This window comes from Talpa occidentalis, unplaced genomic scaffold (genome assembly GCF_014898055.3).
Source record: "Talpa occidentalis isolate TD23 unplaced genomic scaffold, MPIMG_talOcc4v2.1 talOcc4.2, whole genome shotgun sequence".
Taxonomy (NCBI): domain Eukaryota; kingdom Metazoa; phylum Chordata; class Mammalia; order Eulipotyphla; family Talpidae; genus Talpa; species Talpa occidentalis.
The window spans coordinates 112,345,750-112,366,865 of record NW_023602073.1 but is presented as its reverse complement, the minus strand read 5'-3'; the positions used below and the strand labels follow the sequence as shown (position 1 = coordinate 112,366,865).

The following is a 21,116-nucleotide window of genomic DNA, read 5'->3' as shown; positions in this document are numbered from 1 at the left end:
GCAGGATGGGCCTCAGTTGTTACCTTTATCTGAATGTAAATACTTACTAGGTTAATTCTAATTGTTCCTAGCAGAATTCTTCTTGAGTGTGGGGTGATAGAGAATGATGCAGGTAAACACCTTCTCTAGGATTAATGATCATGTGAGAATTTAGTCCTATCATCCCATTTTACAGATTAAGGACCCGAGGCACAGAGAGGCTGAGTTGTGCCCAAGTCAGACCTAGTTAGCGTGGGTCTCTTGTGATTGCTGCTCACTTTTCCTAAAGCTAAAGTTTTCTATCAGCCCATAATAACCACAATGTTGGCTTGTCACCCCATTACTCACAGTGTTTCTCACATCTGAACTTTCCACAGCCTAGTTTCCCACTACCAATCACGTTTAACAAATGAAGAATTGAAGGTCCAATCAGCAGTTTCCAATAGAGATACATGTAATATATGTAACTTAAAATTTTCTCATAGTCATGTGAAAAGAAAGTGAAAAGAAACAGGTAGAATCACCTTTTAAAATACACCTTATTTGACCTATATCTGAAATATATCATCGTGCAATCAATATGAAGAATTATTGAAATTTTTGCATATGAAATCTTTGAAATTTTAGTGTGTATTTTACACTTAATAGCCCATCTCAACTTAGACAAGTCACATTTCAAGTCCTCAGTATGGCTAGTGGCTACAGTACTAGGCAGCATAGCAGTCTAATCCACGGTCACATTCAGCTAGAATCTTTCATTGAAATCTCTTGAGACAAATGTAATCTGCTTTCTTGTCCTTCCCCCAATCTGTGGCCACATATTTCTGTCCTGTTTATGCTGTTCCTACCTCCCCCCCCACCCCCTCTAACTCTAATTACAGGAAAATGCTCGGTTTGGGCATAACCACTAGCTCAGCAGTTTTCTACCATCCTGGCAGCTAGTGAGACCAACATACTCTCCTTGTAAATGATAGTATGAAGCAGACTCCCTAATTTCTGTGCAGTAGTTTCCATGATTTTCTTTCTCTTGAGAGTAACTCAGTAGAACTTTGCGTTTTTAAAATGGGTGATTTTTAAAATTCATCCTTTCTTCAAGTCATATCCTAGTCAATGGAATCTTAAAATACACACTAACAGTTTCTCCAGAACTCCAACAGAACAGATATTATACATTCCTTATCTGTTTCACACCAGATATACCTGTTTTTGATTCATTGATGGTTCATTCTTTTTTTTAACCAGTCAGATATGAGATATCAGTCCCATTATGAGCATTACGATGAAACCGAGAGTGCCATTCACAGTGAAACAGCAGTAAAGGTCAGATGTCACTTCCGCTGAATGTCGAATCTCTGGCCATTGACCCCCATTTCATGAACTGTTCGACTAGAATGTAGTCCCCAGGGGAATAACAGGAGAATGGTGATGAGTGCCTAGAGTTAGTTATGATGGACTTTACCCAAATAGAAACACAGATTATAAGAATTGAAATTTGAATGGGGAGAGAGATTGTCTCATTTTCTTAATTAGAGGCCAGATAGTCAAATCTTCTAACATTCTCAGTTAAGTAAAGGATAAAGAGGACAGTTTTTTTCCTTATTCTCTGGGCTTCTGATAATTGAAGGATAGCACCATAAGATCAGATAAATGGATTTTCCCTGGCTCCCTTCATTGCCATAATTTTTTTAGATTTTGACATAGGATCTGCTCTTACTCATAGACCCCTGAAATCTGTCCAAAACTTTAGGTGTGAGGCTGCATTTGGTATCAGAACAATGTGTTGTGGGGCTCTTCTCTCATTCTACCACTTCCCTACGTACTGCTCATTTAGACACCCAAATCACAATCCTTTTATTTGTTCTGATTTGAAGGCATTTTTATTTCTTTGAGTGGATAGCTCATATTCATTTTAAAATGTCGTTTAGTACCTCTATTTCTGCTAAATACCCAGAAATTATAGTTGACTTCAGCCAAGTGGCTTAGTACCTAAATTTTGCTTCCAAGTATGGGGCTAAGTAGACATGTTTTGGTTTCATCTTCAATATTAGTAGTCAATGGAGAGGGATAGATGGGCCTCAGAATAGTGAGAGGAAGAAATGGAGAATACTGTGCAGAGTACCATCTCCTCCAGGGACTCTCAAATATTCTTACAGTTTTGGAAGAGCTAAAAGATCAAATGATCATGGCATTCTTTACTAAGTCTGACATTCATGTACACACAGAAAACAACCTGTTTCCTCAATATTGGATCCTTGTTGAGGATTTGGGAAGTTGAGAGTAGCTCAACCTCTGCACTATAAAAAAAATATAATCAAATCTGGGGTGTCTACTAACGCAGGGTTACTGCTCTGCCTACATATGTTTGTAGCTTACATGTAAATTACCATCATTGATTACTTTGAACATAAGAGGAAAATGTGTATCTTGACCCTCTGACTATATTGTAATATGGAAGGACAGGAAAAACTAGCCTACATGTTGCTTTGTTTGTAAGGATAAATAATATATCTAGAGATACCTATGCACTGGAAATTTTTGTGGTTGTGAAACAATGTGCTTTCTAGGTCCTGCTCCATTAAATAGCCATTCTGGAACAAAGCAAAGTAGATGAAGCCATGGGGGCTGGGCTTGGGTTTTAAATGACTGGGTGGACAGGGCATTCACTCAGGTGCTGGGCATATGCTTAAGTCTCTGCCCTGCTGCTGACCAGCTATGGCATCCCAGCCAAGTCATATCACCTCTGTGAACCTCAACTTTCTCATTTTCAAAGCAGCAGTTATTTTGAGAAATAAATGAGATAAGAAACATGGTACTAATATCATGCCTGGCTCTAATAACTGCTTACTCTATGTCAGGTCTCTTTACTTTGCCCTTTTAGTATAATTATCAATTTTGTCATTCTCTTGTTAAAGAAAAAAACTTTTCAAGACCTTCATTATCCTCTGAGAAGGCCTACACATTTTATCTGGCACTGAAGCCTTTTCTGCCATATCTAACTAACCTCATGCCTCATTTTATCCCAGGGCAAAACCAAACAATTTCTATGCCCTCAGTGAATCTCAGGCACTCACTTTCTCTGCTCAGGTGCCTTCCACCCACCTCTTAGAGTCTAAATTCAGTCTGATGCAAGACTCATCTCCAATGCCAGTTCTTCCTAGTCCCTCAAGCTGGAAAGGTTACTTCTTTGTCCAACACTGTCTTTCTCATCACAGGTTTTCAAAAAGTCCTCTCCTTTTTCTGCAGGGAATCTTGGACACCCACCTTCCCCCTTGACCTCACATGGTCTCTGTGCACATGCATCCCTAGTATCTCTTCCTCTTCATGTAAGGACACCGGTCCCATTGAATGAGGGCCCCCTTATAGCCCTTAGGACATCATTTAACTATAATTACCTCTTTACAAGTCCTACCTCCTAATATAGTCACATCAGGGGTTACAGCTTCAATTTACGAATTTGTATGGACAAAAAAATTCTGACAGATCCTCTGAGGGATTGTATGTATGTAAGTGTTTGGGGTCACATGTGAGCACATGTCCACTGTTTGTGGTTCCCTCTGTTATGAGCTTTCTTCTTCCTGACCTCATGCAGAAAGCCCACAGAGCAACCCTTCGCTTTGTTGCTCCCCTGTGGTAGCCCAGCTTGGCCAACTCAGTAGAGCTGCCCCCACGTGATTCTACCCTTCAAAAACCCTGCTTCCACCCCCACTGAAAGGGTTCCCAGAAACACACTCTATCTCACCCCAGAGTTCCATCACAACCTCCTCCTTGCCTCCAACTGCCAGCAAAGGGGAACAAGAGAGAATGAGCCACAGCAGGGAAGGGAAGGAATTAAGGGACTGGAACAGGAGGGTGTACATTATTCTTTTCTAAGAAAGAAATGAAGCCTTTCCTTTCACTTCTCTGTTAAACATTTGTAATAGGTCCCCCCCCCACCTCCAAATTTCCCCAGGTCCCTGATTCTGAAAACCTCTTAGTTCTCAGTTGAGATTGTTGATAAGTGATGTGGGAGAATGCAGTCTAATTGGGCCCTTCATTAACTCATCCTAACTTACAGAGGGAGGCTGACCAGTTACAAATATTTTTTATTCTGCTAAATCAGAGGCTGCTAACACTGTCATCTGCCTGCAAATGAGCTGAAGGCACAAGCTTTGCATTATATGAAATGTTCATTCTCATAATTAATGTTCTGGAAAGTGTGGTTCTGCATTTTTCCACCAGTACAAAAGTTCTTACCAGGCGGTAAGCCAAGTTACCTGAGGAGTATTTATAGAGTACCCAGGCCCTGTTCTTCCTCCATTCCACCCCGACCCACCCTACCCAACCCCATGAGAGCGAGAGCACCCAAGGCCTCCCTTACTCTGCACTGTTAACCCCAGTGTTGTCACTTCTTTATTACTTCCTCAAAGGTTTTTTTTTTATATATAATCCTTTTGTTCTTGATATAGTCTAGCAGCCAATTTGGCTTTTTTGTCTTTGTTTTGTTATGAAAAAATTTAAATTTATAGAAAATAAACATTATAGCATGGTGGGCTAACAAAGATCCTCCACCCAGCTCCAGCAACTATGGAAGTGATGTCATTCTTGTTTTACCTGTACCCGGATTATTGTTATTAATGCTTGACATTCAGTTTTTTTTCATAGATAGGAGAGAGTACATAGCCTACGAATAAAAATTGGCTAAATATCCTTAAATGTGCTTATTGCAGTTATTGCAGTTAATCCTCACAGCACCTCTGGCCATTGTTACACAGAGTTTATAACTATGGAAACTGAAGCTCTAGGAAATTATACACCTTCCCAAAGTCTCCCACCAGTAAGTACTCAAGCAGAGATTCACACCCAGAGGTGTCTGAAAAGCATGCTCCTCTTAAGTGGCACCTTAGAAGAATAAGGACCATGGAGAAATGTGCAGTTAAAAGTTTTACAGTATAGAAAAAAAAGTTTTACAGTATGGCTAGATGGATAACTGCGTGATAAAGCAAATATGATATAATGTAGAAGCTAGTTGGCAAGTATATAAATGTTCAGTAAAGTTATCAGACTATGATTTCACATTAAAATGTTGGGGTGGGGGTAGGGAAGGGAATTCCATCAGAAGCAAACTTTGTCTTAACCATCAAGCAATGAATAAAACACATAAGTTATTTTCAGATACCTGCCCTGTTGATACTCTCTCAAAGGAGACAGATTCAAGAATTGATTGAATTTTAACCTTAAAAATAACAAGTGTGGAGATGTCCTTACATCACCATTAACCGGCGAGGTCGTAGATGACTTAGAAAGCCAGATACGGAAGCAGAGCGCTTCTAGGGTGAGCCCTCAGTTGTGTGCCGACAGAGCAAGAGCCTCCTCACTGCTGCTGTTGCTGCTGCTTCTGCTGCTTTTGCTGCTGCTGCTGCTGCTCATGAAAGGCCAGAGCTGAACTTAAAGATGGACAGTATTCTTCCAGATCTAGACACTTATGTGGGATCCTATCATTTACCCATAGGAACATTTTGCATACATACAACCTACGTGTTGAAGCTGTTCCTTCCAGTGGAAGGGGTTAGTCAATTTTTTTATACTACATCAAAAACATAGAGCCGCCCACACTGTTCCATTGTGCAATGCAGGTCCTGCTTTGATAGATGGTTGTGCTGGTTGCAGGCAGAAAGAATTTGTTCAGGGGAGTTCTGAGGGCATTTTGTTGCTGACGGTGCAGGGAGACCCTGGATAGGCAGCCAGTAGGCCCCTCTCCCACTTCTGCAGAAAGCCCTGTGTGCCCAAATTTGGCTTCTCTTGGCATTACCTGATTACGCCCTTCAGGGTACTTGAGGCCAAGTGCCACTGGCTCTGGCCCCTCTAACTTCAGCATATTGTGAAGGAGGGAGCTGCTTAGAGATGCAAAAGTCACCTTTACAGAATTCTCCAGGGTCCTCACAAACTGCAAAATAACAGTTACACCAGGAATCCAAAAAGTTTCCATTAACAACCTTTCCCAGTGATACCATTCAAGTTAATCTTGGGCTCAGGTTCCTCACTGATGTTCATGTCATTACACTGTTCTCTTTTCACTCTATCTATCCTGAACAGAATTCAAAGCCCGTGAGACTTAAGTCTCATGAGTTAACTACACCATCAGCTTCCATTCTCCTGAAGTCTCTAAGTGGTACAATTTAGTGCTAAAAGGAAGAGTGAGCTTTGCCACTGTTTCTGGCTAGAAGACTTGGGGAAAGTTGCTTCATTTATTTGAGCCCAATTCATAGGATCATTGTACGGTTTGAAATCAGATAAAATATGTGAAGGCACCTAGCTAGTCTGCAGGTCATAGCAAGTGCCTCTAAATGCTGGTTTCCCTTTTTTGCCGAATGTGTAATGTGTTGTAGCTATGAGATAAGGGTCCATTTCCCTGCCACTACCTGACAATGTGAAAACATCTCATCTCTTTGCATCTGTATAGCACAATTTCATTAGCTAAAAATACATTGTCCTCCATTGCTGCGATTTTAAAAAATTATATTGTTTTGTTGCTTCCTCAAATTGTGATGGTTTGGGACAACCCAGAATTCTAAGACTGGAGGCAGCCGGGAGCCTGGGGAATTGGTGAGAATGAGGTAGAAAGAGCAAGGGCAGAATAACCAAAATGAGATCAAATCAGAAGGCTGACATTTCTGAAATTTAAGAAGGCCACTTGGGAGTTTTGCCAAGGGTGGGCCCTAAAGCAGACTTTTTTTCACCAGTCTGGTAAAGTGTGGGTACCTGCACTTCCGGTCCCTTCCCCATAGGAAGCCTAATTGCAGCCTGGGCCCCATGCGACACTTGCCTGGGAAGGCTCATTGGCTGCTTCAGATGAGTACATTGCTGCAGCATTCCTGCCCACACACACTGCTGTTGCCTTCCTCTGAGAATGATTTCCATTATTATTTCTTATGGTTGCCCAACCTGGAGAATGTTTGCTCAGTTTTGCATAAAAGATATTAAATCTGTTTATGAACCTTCTGTCTTCGTTGTTGGTTCCTGCCTGCTGCGGCCATCCAGGCACTGGGATGCATTTCCTTTTTCTTCTCCGCAGCTGTGAGGAACCCAGTAGTTGGGCTTCTTTAAATGCAAGCAGATGGAAGCAAGCATAAGTGTGGAGGTAATTAGAGGATTTCTTCCTCCAAGCAGTGAGGTTTGCTCTCTCTTTGGATGTGTGGCTGTTCTTGCTCATTTTTTTTTCCACTTGGGGTTTGTCAAGTTTCAGCTTTTTTTCCATACCGTACATATTTGCAGCTGGTTACAGGAGCTCGCAAAATGGGTGACTTGGTTGCCTATTGCTGGGAATCAACCTCTGCATCAAGATACAGATAATACATGATAATGATGGCAACACTTCATATTTGTAAAAAATTCTGCAACTTAAAAGTGTATCTTTTCACATATGTCACTGTCTCATTTGCCTGGACAGAGGCTCAGGGGTAAAAATGGAGGCTGTACTCATTCAGCTAGAGTTGGAGATTTTCCTTGTGTTTATACCATCTCTGTAGTCACACCACAAGGGGAAGAGTAAAGAGCGAAAACTGTAGCCTTCTGCTTTACTCCTTTTCTCTTTCTAGTTTCACTCAGTCCATTAAATATTTTTCAGACTCTTTATGAGCACACAGCTAGAGTCTCTTGTAACATTTAAATAATTATAGCAGACAGACTGTGCCATCAGGGAGCTTCCAATCTAGTTGGGGAAACAAGACCTACAACCGTCAGTTTCAGTAACAATGCCTGGCACATAGAAGGTGCTAAGTAACTAGGTGTTGAATTAGTAGGTGAATAAATCAGTGAATAATGTAACTCACCATTCAGGACCGAAGCGCATAGCCCTTGGTGGGAATGTATACTGAGGGTGCAGCACACTCAGGGTGCAGGTACCTAGGAGTGAGAAGAGAAGCAGATCAGGCGCCTTGGTTGTTTACACTGAGATTTGCTATCTATTAGCACAGTTAAATGATAACTGAAGAAACTAGAGGAAGTATGTAGACATCAACTGAGGAGAACGAGCAGGGGAAATGTTCTTTTCTACTTTTAAGTATGGGACAAGCAGTAGAGGGAGGGGGGAAAAGGAAGGAGGCAGGCAGATAAAACAGAAGTAAAAATTATTCATAAAATTTTTTGTTAGGAAAAATGCCAGCAAAGTCACCCACCTTGAAAGTTTGTCCCCTGGATTTAAGAACCTGTCACATTACAGCCCTGTCATAGGCATTGATAGAAGGCAATGGGGAGAATCAAGGAGTTATAGGATTTGGCCCCAACAGTTAAGATACCCTGCTGTGCACAGGAAACAGTGAAATACTGTGACTGCCCTACACCAACATGATCCAGCACTGAGGATAAGCCATGGAATTGGGAGCCCAAGATGGGCCTGAGGACCTGAGAGGAAAGCTCTACGAGGGGTGAGGCTGGTGATGGGCCTGGCACATGAGTGAGCTGCATGGGCAAGGTGTAGAAATCATGGTGGGGAGATGAGAGATTGGTAGAAAGGTGTCGGTGCACTGGTGTGGGAGGTCTGCAAGTCAAGCTGTAGGATTGAATTAAGTTGTTGAGCAGGGTAGCAACATTGTGAAGGTGGTAATTGAAATTTTGTCCATGCCCAGAATTCCCAGTATGATCCTGCTGCCCCGCTTGTCGGACTGGGCTCTACATTCTCCCATGTTAATGGCGGGGAAAGTAAGCCAAGGGAAGGAAATGCCAACTTGGGGTAGATGCTGAAACCTTTCAACATCTCCTGAGAGCACTTACATACTCCAGGCAGGATACTACCACTCTAGGTAGAACAGGAGTAAGAAAGAAATATCCTCCCATACCTGTCAAGAAGGACAATATTTTGTTGATCATTTTGGCTGCCATGAAACTGTACTTAGTTTGTGAGAATTTTAGAGACATATATGAGTTCTAGGTATTTCCATTATGGCAAACTTTTTAAAGTACGATTAAATTAATACAGCCTATAGTGCAGAATATTAGAAAATAAAGAAAATCACCCAGAAGTCACTCCCATTATTCCAGCACAGAGACAATCACACACATTGTTTAGTTTTTTGTTCACTGCCCTTTCCTTATGCAAGTTTGGAAATTTTTTTAAATGATTGCAAATTGTACTTCATGTTTTATATCTTAATCAAATAGGAAAGCAGTCTCCTATTTCAGCTCCTTTTGGTTGATTCCACTGAATAAGGTTTTTAACATACTATTTGTTATGCAAAAGTAATACAACCACATATTCAGATAATCTTGTTTTCATTAAGGTATTGCCCAAGACAGATCCAAGTAAATATAGAAGTTTTCTGATTTTTATTGTTACTTCATCAAAAATGATAATCACCTGGGCCTCCCCGGTGGTGCAGCGGTTGAGCGCTGGGTTGCGAAGCTGCCCGCGGCCTATGCGGCTCTGGTTCGATCCCTGGCTTCTCCCCAGCCACCGGAGGAGGGTCCCACATGGCGCGCAGACCTCTCCTGCCACCCGCTGCTCCCCTCAGCAGTGTACTGTGGTCCTTCTGCCTGCTCTGCTCCCCGCTCTGGCTCTGGTGAATTCTCTCACCCACCCGCGCTTCTGACTGTACCCAGTGCTTGTATAAAAAAAAAAAATGATAATCACCCTCTTAGTGGAAAAGTATTGTATGTGCCATAGAATGTTTTCCTTTTTTTTTTTTTTAATTTATTTTTATTTATACAAGCACTGGGTAGAGTCAGAAGCGCGGGAGGGTGAGAGAATTCACCAGAGCCAGAGTGGAGAGCAGAACAGGCAAACTGACGAAGTACACTGCTGAGGGGAGCAGTGTGCAGCCAGATAGGTCTGCGCGCCATGTGGGACCCTCGCTGGCGGCCGGGGATCGAACCGGCGCTGCAGAGGCTGCAGGCAGCTTCGCAACCCAGCGCTCAACCACTGCGCCACCAGGGAGGCCCCATAGAATGCTTTTCTAACACAAAAACATGAGCAGGACAAGTCCCATACAAATGTATATATATACTGAATATATATACTGGGATATTTTATAATAAATATATATAAATAAATATAAATATAAAAATAAATATAAATATAAATATTTATTTAAATTAATATAATAATTTATTTAAATTAATAAAATTAATTATTTAAAAATAATATAAAAATAAATATAAACATTTATTTATATTTATATAAATATAAATAAATATACTGGGATATTTTCATCTTCTCTAAGTTATAATTATTTCTTACTTGGACATGAGTTACTAGCAAGTCATTTTACTTTCACAAAATTCATTGAGGCTTTTCAGTAAAAAGCATTTGGGAGTCTGAGTTGAATATAGCAGTTCTTAGAATTTAAATGTCATCCTGTATTTGATTGTAGTGAAAGTTTAAAAGAATTTTTAAAGTGACCCTCCATGTTATCTTCATGTAGATGAAAAAGTATTCAAGCATTCAAGAACTTTCTTAACCCTCCCTTTACCTACCTCTTGACCAGCGTCTCCCTTTAAAAGATTGTATGCTTCCTCAAATGGGGTGCCATTTGGTGGGCTGGTTTTTGCTGACTTTATTATAAGCTGAGAAGAGAAGGTGTCAACCAGCCTTTCAGAGGCTTGGAACTTCCGGCTTGTATTTCTTTTCCAGTAATACATGTGATTCACCGCAGTTCAAGGTAACTCCCTCTCCCTTATTTCATCTTCAGTTCAAGGTAACTCCCTCTACAAAAATTCCTCATTTTTTTCAAGAGTAATTTTTCTGTGGGAACCATAAACTAGAGAGGAACCCTCTAAGTCCTCAGTGGAATTATTCATAGTATATTCTTATTTTTAAATCTCTGCTGAGTCTCTATGTCTCTCTTTCATTTTTAATGAAAGAGGGTAGGGTATTAAGTACCCCCATGCGTTTTTCTTGATCATTTTTGGTGATTTGCCTATTTACCTATTTTACTAATCTTTTTCTAGGGTAAGATTTAAGCACTTTCTTGTAAGTTCAACTTTAGTACAATCTCACAGCTTTTAATATGGGATATTTTCATCTTCTCTAAGTTATAATTATTTCTTACTTGGACATGAGTTACTAGCAAGTCATTTTACTTTCTCAAACAAATAAGCTTTTTAGTAATTTTGTTTTGGAATCAACGTTAAAAGACAATGTTGCTTTTGTGATACTAATTTCACAAAATTCATTGAGGCTTGGTTCATAGGTTATTATATGATAATTTTTTTAAACTTTCCATTTTTTTTAATGTATATTCTCTGACAGAGGCTACAGACATTGAGTTCTAGATATACCCTTTAGATTAAACCTCTTGTGTTGTTCGACTCTTTTGTTTACTTATAAAGCCATCAATCACAAAGAAATCCATTCTTAAAATCTTTCACCATGTTTGTCAGTTCGTCCTTATAATCCTGATGATTTGCTTTATACATGGTTATGTGCATTATCCAGGAAGAGTATTGAAGAATTCTTTGCTGGCATTATCTTCTTTGTCGTAGAATGTGAATTTCTTCCTCAACTTATAAGCAACTATGAATTCAATTTCCTGACTTCAAAGCAGTCATCTTCAGATTACCTTTTAACTTCCACTCCATGGGCTATTTCAGAAAAAAAAAAAAAAAAGAGATAGAGATAACAAAGCCATAAAGCTACTGTGTTTAAAGGAGCCTTAAAGTCCATCTAGTGCAACGATGTCGATTCATCCTTAGGCTGCCAGAACATCTTTAGTGTCAAGATACCCTCTGCCTTCTTTGGGAAGTTCTCATTATTAAAACAAGTCAGAAGAAATATTGTTTAGTATAATAACCCATCAGTTTATTTTTTTATAAGTAGTCACATAATTTTTATTTGTTTGTATTTTTTAAGCACATGTCTATTTTTCCCTCTTTTTTAGATTTATTTATTTATTTATACAAGAACTGGGGTACAGGCCAGATGCACGGGAGGGTGAGAGGATTCACCAGAGTCAGAGTGGGGAACAGAACAGGCAGACTGACAAAATACTGCTGAGAGGAGCAGCAGGCGAGACAGGAGAGGTCTGCTTCACCATGTGGGACCCTCGCCGGCCGGCCGGGATCAGAACCGGCGCTACAGAGGCTGCAGACACAGCACAGCACTCAACCACCTGTGCCACCAGGGGAGGCCCTTTTCCCTCTTTTTTAATAATAATTATTTTTTATTACATCATTATAGTCCCTATAGTTCTCCCACCACCATATCACCCATGAACCATCACCATATTCCCCTGTGTTCTTCCTCTCCTGTTTAGACCCACTTCCCTTTGCTATATGCCTCAATTTGACTTTTTCTTGACCTTTTGTTTGGTTCCTCTATATTCCACAGAAAAGGCCATCTGATATTATTCTTTGTCCTTCTGACTTATTTTATCTAGCACAGTCCCTTACAGCTCCATCCATGTTGTCGCAAATCGCATGAGTTTGACTTTTTTTGATCACTGAGTAATATTCCATTATGTACAAATACCACAACTTTTTGATCCATTTGTCTAATTTGGGACATTTGGGTTGTTCCATATCTTGGCTATAATAAATAGTGCTGCAATAAACATAGGGTGCAAGTTTCTTTCGCATTGGTGTTTTTGTGTCCTTTGGGTAGATTCCTTGGAGTAGAATCACTGGATCATATGGTAGATCCATTTTTAGTAGTCTGAGGAATCTCCATACAGCTTTCCATAGTGGCTGGTCCAGTTTACATCCCCACCAGCAGTGTAAGACTCTTCCTTTATCTCCACATCTCTCTAGCATTTGTTTACAAATTTTTTAATTTTTTAATTTTTTAATTTTTTAACTCTTCTGGAGTGAAGTGGTATCTTGTTGTGGTTATGATTTGCATTTTCCTGATAATTAGTGATGTTGAACATTTTTTCATATGCCCCCATCAGTTTATTTTTTAAGACAGCTTAAGTATTTTCTCTGAGCCAAACAATTTATTAGTTTTTCCATAATTGCAGTTCCTTTCAGCACCCTCATTATTGTTTTCTAAAGTTCTAGCCTCTATGTAGTTATGACTTGAGAAACTATCAAATTATATGCACATACATGTGTGTGTGATGTATCTATATGTTGTAAGGAATGTTTTATTGGACAATTATTAAGAAAACCCTTTAGGAAGATATCCATATCGAGGCTAAAAAACCACCAATCCCTTTATGTGAGGAATTCTCTCCAAGGAAGCAATTGAAAATTAGAGGCTGTGACTCTTACCTCTTATTCTTAAGCATGTACATCAGTGCCCATGAGGTCTTTTCCCTGAAGATCAAAAGTACACTGCACCAGGAGGGAGAACAAGGCATAGCAACAAATTTCCTGTTCAAAAGAAAAAATCTGACATTGTTTAGAAGTAATGCTAGTTTGATCTTTCTGTTTCCAATAGATCATTAAGGAGAAACTTGCCTCTCATTTGCTGACATAAAGTAAATTTTGTTTTGAAGTTCAGAGTCCACAATTTGTACACTGAGGGGAGGTATGGTATGTGATAGCATAAGATCTCCTCCCACTTGGAAACAGTACCCTTTGGTGCTTGCAGGGAGTTGGCTCTAAGTCATGAATGCTCCACATCCTGAGTGCCATGATCCTCCCCAACCATCAGGAAAGTGCACCCCCCCTTGTGACATAGAACTATTCATACAGCTGAAGAGTCATGCCTTCAGAAGCCAACATAAGTAATAGCTTAATAGTGCTTAGCATTGTGTTTATTTTTTTAAAGATTTACTTATATATACATGCAAAAACTGGGTACAGGCCAGAGGTGTGGGGGGTGAGAGGATTCACCAGAGACAGAGTGGGGAACAGAACAGGCAGACTGACTGAAATACACTGCTGAGGGCAACAGCGGGCAAGTCAGGAGAGGTCTGCTGAGCCATGTGGGTAGCTCCCTGGCCTGCCAGCCATCGAACTCGTGCTGTGGTGGCTGTGGATAGCTTCATAGGTTGCGTCTTAACCCCTTGCACCACCAGGGAGGCCCCAGAATTGTGTTTAATAGGAAATAGAAGAACAATAATTTACTGGTCTCTGTCTCAGTTCCTAAAAATTCATTTATCATTACAATTTAAAAACTCAAAGTTCAGACTTGCTATGAATAAATAGGCATAGCCACTCCTTGATCTTTCTGTTAGCCTCCTTCCTCAGTTCAACTAAGAGGACCTCCGTGATAACCAGCAAACATCTTTCCTTGGTTAAGCTGAGTGTGTTTGTTAAGTAGCTTTACTCAGTACACTTATCCAAAGCACCCATGTTTCTCAATGTTCCTGGAGCCCCAACTTACATTAAGCATTACTAAATGCTATATTTCAGTAAATACCACATTCGGTCAGACTGGCTTTTGAACAACCACGTCAAAAAGTTGACTCAAAATGAAATTACTTTCCGCTAACAACCCCCATATCTGTTTCACACATGCTGCCACTAAACCACGTTCCCCCATCCTGCACTTATGCAACATTTTTTTGTTCGACCCTCACATTTTCCTTTTCTAATTATATCATCTCAGTTGTGGCCTATTACTCTAGCCTGTCCAGATATATTTATCACCTACAACATTTTGCAACCCTCTGAAAGTCTGTTTCATTTCAACAATTGATCAAGAATAGTTTCCATATATTCATCAAAGATCTTGGCAAAGTTGTTGAAAACTCAGAGTCCAGAGGCCTGGAAGCTGCTCTGTAGGTGAACTCACTGCTCAGCCTCATCCATTTTATTGCCCTGGTATCTAGACCACATTTCCCCCTTTACTCTCAAGGGATTATGAGAGACCTTTTTGGATGATGTGTTGCTAAAATCCATAAGGAACCACATATCTCTGATCAAAATAGAAAGGTGGTTAAATATCCCTCCTATGAAAGCGTCTGATATGGGGGATCAGACCAAATGCTGAATGAAACACTTCAAATACATCTTTTTTTTTTTTCAATCTAACACTCCTACACATCTTCCATAAGGCCAATTTTTTCATAAGACCAATTAATGCTAAGATTACAAAAATGGGAATGATTTTCACCCAGAGCTATTTTTTAGCCTTGTTTTGTAGACATTGTAACAATTTCCTTCACTTACGCTGAACTATCAAATATTAGATTTGATAATGTCAACTAGAATGTTAGAGATAAACTAAATCCCTTATTCCTATTCTATTAGTCGACAGTCCTCCCTATCCCTTCATCCCACTGTAACAGGGTGGTCCCCAGGAAAGGGGGAGGTTCCCTGCCCCTCCCAAGGGAGGGTGGAGCTGAGTAGGAAGAGGAGAAGCTGCAAGAAGAGACTGAGGAAGGAAGCAGGATGGAGCCAGGAGGCCTGGAGGAGGCGCATGGAGCCTAGAGACACGTGAAGAAACTGCGCTTGTCTTTTGGTCGTAGACTGGGTGACACAGATGTGGGTGAGACCTATGGGGAGGTGACAATGGCAGTTTTTATCTTGATGTTGATTTTGCTCTTTTCCTTCCGGGCTTGTCTGGTTATTTCTGACCCTTTGCTGTGGGTCCCCACTGGAAGATGCTTTAGACTTGTGGCAGGCTTTGGGGCTTTGCTCTGGGCCAATCCCATTTGGATGGACTTTTACCCACGAGGGGACGGGTAACTTTGGGTGCTTCATTTAGAAACTAGACTCTTTGCCTTACCTGTATTGTTTCCTAGTTTTATTAAAGTTCCTTTTCATTAAAGTCTCCTATGTTTTGTGTTGATGCGGCGGATGGCAGAACCCATTTAGAATAGGCAGGTTTGCGGGGTTTGGGCTGCCCCTCTCCCTGTCCTATAACACCACCTTCATGGCTACCTCTCTAAATCGGACTCATTAATACTGGCTGGGACTAATAAAGCTACTTCCTACCTACGTGTCCCCTTCAGGGTGCTCCCGTGGCTGAGCCAACCTGCCTGGAGCTGCCAGACCTAGTCACTCATGCTCAGCTATCCTTCTACACTCTAAATTAAGACCAGTCTTTCACCAGTAATGGACAATCTGCTCAGAATAGCCACTGCCCTATTCCTCAGACCTCATGCCACCTAGTAGGCTTATCTCTCTTCCATAAATGTCTCCCATGCCTCCCTGACCCCATCTTTGCGTGACTTGTTCTTCAGACTAGGAATATCCAGCCCATTTCTAGATCAAATGTTGTGCTCCTTTCTCAAGTAATAAATTAAATGCTTCTCAGTGAAGCCTTGACTGGTCCCTCTATGGGAAGTGCTTTCTCGCACCACTTAATGCCTATTAGCCTGTGTCTCTTCCAAGTGACAATTGTCTTGTGTAAGACTATTTGTGTACTTGTTTTTATTAAAAGTTGTTCCAGTGCAGGGATGATATCTCATTCACCTTTTGAGCTCACCAATAGCCGCATACCTAACAGATAGTCAGGATAGTCAGGATATAATTTTTGGATAGATGGATGAAGGGAGATGTGACACTTAAGAAAGGGTAAATAACTTGCCAAGATAGCAAAGATTAGACTACTAAGGACTAATTTGCCAAGATAGCAAAGATTAGATTAATAAGGAGACACTATTTATCCAACAGTGTACCACATTTCATCCTATAATTTTGCTTTGATCTTTTTGTTGTAATAGCAATAAACATCCAGTTTTAAGAATTAGATGGAAAGTCTAATGTTTGATTATTTGCTACATTATGAATGCATGTTTAGGATGCATTTTGCATGCTTTGTTTTGCATGCTTAGGAATATATGTTTGGGGGAAAGGCATGGTGGGATTTTCTGACCACATTTTTTAAGCTTCTGAATAATTTGAAAGGAAACATTGATACTTCAAAACACCTGTCCATGCAGTTTAAAATGTCAGTGAATGCATCAAAAATCCCGTTCTTTTCAACTCCAAAAATCATAGTTCTCTTAATTGAATAGTGTGTTATACTACGGCAGCTGGTTTTTTGTTGTTGTTGTTGTTGTTGTTCTGCTTATTTTTATGGAGGGGTGGTCTCGGATTTGATGTTAAAATAGAGATTAAGCCCCAGGATGAAATGGTTTCCCCATCCAGAGAGGGCAGTTCTAGCTTTCTCAGGCTACTGTGTAACAAAAGCATGATGTTGTCAACCTGAGAGGGAGCTGATTTGCCTCATTTGAATCTGAAAAGGAGCCCACATCCTTCCTGTTGCACAAAAAAAAAAAAGATGCTGAAAAGAATTCACAGAGAAAACAGATAGAGAAATATGTGTTGTGTTTCCCAGATGTACTGTCCCCAGTGCCCCCAAAACAGTTCAATAATTGGGAATGAGGTTGTATAAGAACAATGAAAAGTATAAAATGCTGAGGAAAGGCCGGCCAAAGCTCTTCTTTTAAGTCTGTTTCTCTTAGTGTTTTCTCAAATGTGGTATTATAGATAGCGTCAGAGAGAAAGAATGCAGGATCATTTTCTCCATTTTTAAGTAAAAGTGTTATCTTGCACAATAGACCCACTGAAACTTGCTCTCCTTTATAGGTGGATCAAATCTCAATCTACCTATTTCAAAAATAAAGATGGCCATCTCTCTTTTCCTTGCTCTGTGACATTGAACCCCCCTTCTTATTTGTAAAATAAGTTCCCTCAAAGGTATGGAATGACTGAAACACAAGTCATTTGTGCTTTTTTGTTGTTGTTGACAAGTCAGGAAAAATTTCCAACTTGCTTTCAATGTTAGTTAGACAAAATAAAAAGACTTGAAATAGATTGGCATGATAAAGATAGCCTCACCAAAAAAAAAAAAGAGGGGAGGGGAGAGGTAAAAAGGGAAGAAGAAAAAAGAGAGAGAAAGAGCCTGCATGTCTAACATTTCTTTTTTTACTCAGTATTTCTCAGGTTACCTCTAGTACCACAGATGGGGCTTGTCAGTGTTCGTGATATTGTAAATGTGTAATAGACAGTCACAACTGAAAGAATCTGGAGCTAGTTAAATAAAGGCAAGGACTGCTTTAGAATGGACAGCTATATTAGCAGTTGACCAAACTGTCACTACATGGTCAGAAGTTAAAGTTGTTGAGTAAATTAACTAAAATAGGGAAATTCTATAGAAATGGATTCTTTCCAGGGGAGATCATGCAGATTTCTGGAGGTCTTTGTAATAAGCAGGATTTCCATCTTGCGGTACTTTTATCCCTGCACTTTCTTAAATCCAACTTGTTTCCACACATCTTTGGAGCATACATTTATTTAAAATATAGGCTCAGGAATGCTGTTTGTCTTACATCATGCTGGAACTTTACCCAATTAGTTATGATTATCTAAATTGAAATTTTTACCTTTTAAGAAAAATTCTAGAATCATGCAAAAATATGCAGAATAAATTCCAGTAGTAATTAGATACTTTGAAAATAAAAAGGGAAACAGGGTTGAACCTGAACTAAAAAAATAGTTGGTTCAAGGTCTTCTTCGCCCAGAATGTTTTAGAACATTTTGGGTTCACCTTTTAGTAAATGTTTGTTGGCTTATTAAGGAGCTCTTAAGTTTTTCCATGTGAGAAATATAAACTTGTCATATAATAGTATCATCATTTCTTTACATTAGCCCTGACTGTATATCATAAATATGATTATTATTGCCATTAAATTTCAGCTGTTGCTCCAAAAAAGACTTAGTCAAAAGTACACGACCTGTGACAGATCAGCAGGTAACATCTGGAGCTTCAGATACTGAGCAAATACAGGGTATCTTTTTATTTAACTTCACCCATGAGTTACCAGCCTTTTGCAGCTTGCCACAGTCTCAAAATGTTAATGCTAGAAGCAAAATATTAGGCCCAGGAATGTGAGCGGCTTACCTGAGATCACCAGTGTGTTGGGCCAGAACAGCAATACATATGTTTGCTTTCTGTTCAGTCACTTTATATACCCCCTGGGGAACATATGTCACTGCAAGTGGCTCTCCACTTTTCATCAAATGCAGCAAATCTTCAATTTGACTTACTCGTTTTAATTGCTGAGTATACCAGTGTTGTCGGATAGAAGCCTATAATGCAGACCACGAATGCAGCCTATATGGGAAATATAAAATGTTCTAGTAGCCACATAAAAAAGCAAAAAGAGACCATGAAAGTAATTTTAATAATGTGTATTATTTAAGCCAACATATCCAAAACGTCATCATTTCAAATCATAATGTTTAAAATTTATTAATAAGATCACTTACATTCTTTTTGTTCATACGCTATCTATGAAATCCAGTTATCTATTTTACAATTACATACATCTCAGTTTGGACCAGCCACATGTGGTTAATGCCTCCAGTACCATATTGGTCAGCACTGGTCTATATGACCAAACAGACCCAAACTTTGCACCAAACAATAGGCCTCTAACTCTTGAAGTTATAAATGTCCCTGAATCTAGTTCATCTTTCTTTTAATTTTTGCTCTTGATTTTAGCATATCAGTATCACAGAGGTTAAGCAAGAATGAACTGCTGTGAAGTCTGTATATCTATTGAAAATATGGTTTAGCTCTTCCTTAGATAGTGTTACTGTGTGATATATTATTCCTGCCTTCCTCTAATTCCATGAAGTCCTGCATTTCCTTAATGTCAAATTTCCCTTACCAACTCTAGCTGCTTCCTGTGGATAATGTTCTAAATGACTTATATTTATGAGATGTCTTGTACTGTAAATGCTGTCAGAATGAATATGTATTCCAAAGGCTGTATCCCAATTCAGTCTAATTAACAACCAAAGAAATAATTATTAAAGTTCAGCTGTAGCTCTCTATAGTGATATCTCTTACTTTGACCTAATTACAAAATGTAATGTTAAAGTATGTAAAAAGGGAGAGCAAAGAAGAGGATCATTTTGCTTTCTGTTCGTTCATGCATCAAATTTCACATCTTCTCACCCCCACCTCCTACCACTAAACAGAGGCAACAACACACCACATTGGACTAGTAGTAATAAATGACTATGGAAGCTGAGGAGGTGATGTCATATTTTCCACATCATTAAAGTATGAATAATAATAGTGCCTCCTTCAAAGGCTGCTGAGAATATAGCAGAAAGTACAGTATCTGATACATAGTGCTCAACTAAAATAGCTGCTCTTATCATTAACTTTGCAATTACTTCAGAACAAAGTGAGATGGACAAAGTAGAGAGCAAGTAGGCAGATCAAGTTGGAAAAAGGTAAAGGAAGACTGCAGCTTTTTTTTTTTTTTTTTTTTAGGACATTCTCCACATGATTTTTGGAACCAAATCAGCCTCCACCCAGAGCTGGAGCTTTCTGTTTCCAACATGTATTCAGCATGACTTTGCAAACCATCACTTCCCATGATAATGGGAATGTTGGAGCCAAAATGACTAGTTCATTTCAAAGGTCAAGCAATGCACAATGACAGAGGAACTGACCCAAATAGTGTGTTTCAAGTCATCAGAATATGTTCATATCTGATTTTCATAGTGAATTATGACAACTAGGAGAAGACAGAGTAAGCTTCTTAGAGTCTTTGGGATCTTTCGTGATGCTTCTTTAAACAGTTCCAAAGGATAAGGAAACAGAGTTTTTTAAAACACCAGACTTTTAAGAGAATGCCCTTCTTAACTTTTGCCTTTTGCTTCTGCTGCTCTATAAACCTTTTCAGCTGGAGCTCATCGGCTCTTCTCATTTGTAAATGCCTTCACATATACCACTTTGTTTCAGCTTCACAAAATCCCATTGATTGAATAGCTTTCGGCTATCATCTCTTGGTTGAACACAATTAAAATCACGCTAAGTAGTTACTTGGCACTCATGGATGTAATTCTCTCATTGAAAACTGATGAATTCTTAGAGTATTTTTGTTTTTAATTTGTTACTACAGTAGCATTGGGTTGTAACATTATATAGGTTTCAAACTACAGCATTAAAATCAACATCTGTATATACTACATTATATTTGGCACCAAGTCTAATTTTGCCTTCACTGTACAGTGGACCCTTTTCAACAATTTACCCACCCCTCTTCTCTGTCCTTCTGTTGGCCACTACTTTTACACTACTTTTGAATCACTTTCTTTTTCTTCTGACCCCCCGCCCCCTTTGTGTAAGCACTAAAGTGCTGCTTGTGACAGGAGAATATTGACAGTTCAGAAGGAAAACTAACATAGAGCCCTAGGCCATGTGAGGGCTCTGTGAACACATTTTGATTTTTTTAAGGATTATTTTTATTTTTGCTTCCTGATTTGTGTAACCATTCATCAGGAATATCTGAATCCTTGGTTAAGTTGAC

The 21,116-nt window shown here is 39.6% G+C and overlaps 1 protein-coding gene and 1 long non-coding RNA gene across 4 annotated transcripts in view; one reads left to right on the top strand and one right to left on the bottom strand.

Annotated features, from left to right (window-relative positions):
- FYN (FYN proto-oncogene, Src family tyrosine kinase) overlaps positions 1–21,116 on the top strand; it is a 199,794-nt gene that overhangs the window by 97,157 nt on the left and 81,521 nt on the right. The gene's annotated exons all lie outside the window — the stretch shown is intronic.
- Positions 4,506–10,543, bottom strand: LOC119252793 (uncharacterized). The gene is made up of 3 exons (XR_005126919.2): positions 10,426–10,543; positions 7,788–7,860; positions 4,506–7,288 (listed from the first exon to the last, which is right to left on the bottom strand). It is a non-coding gene; the product is annotated as an uncharacterized LOC119252793 (long non-coding RNA).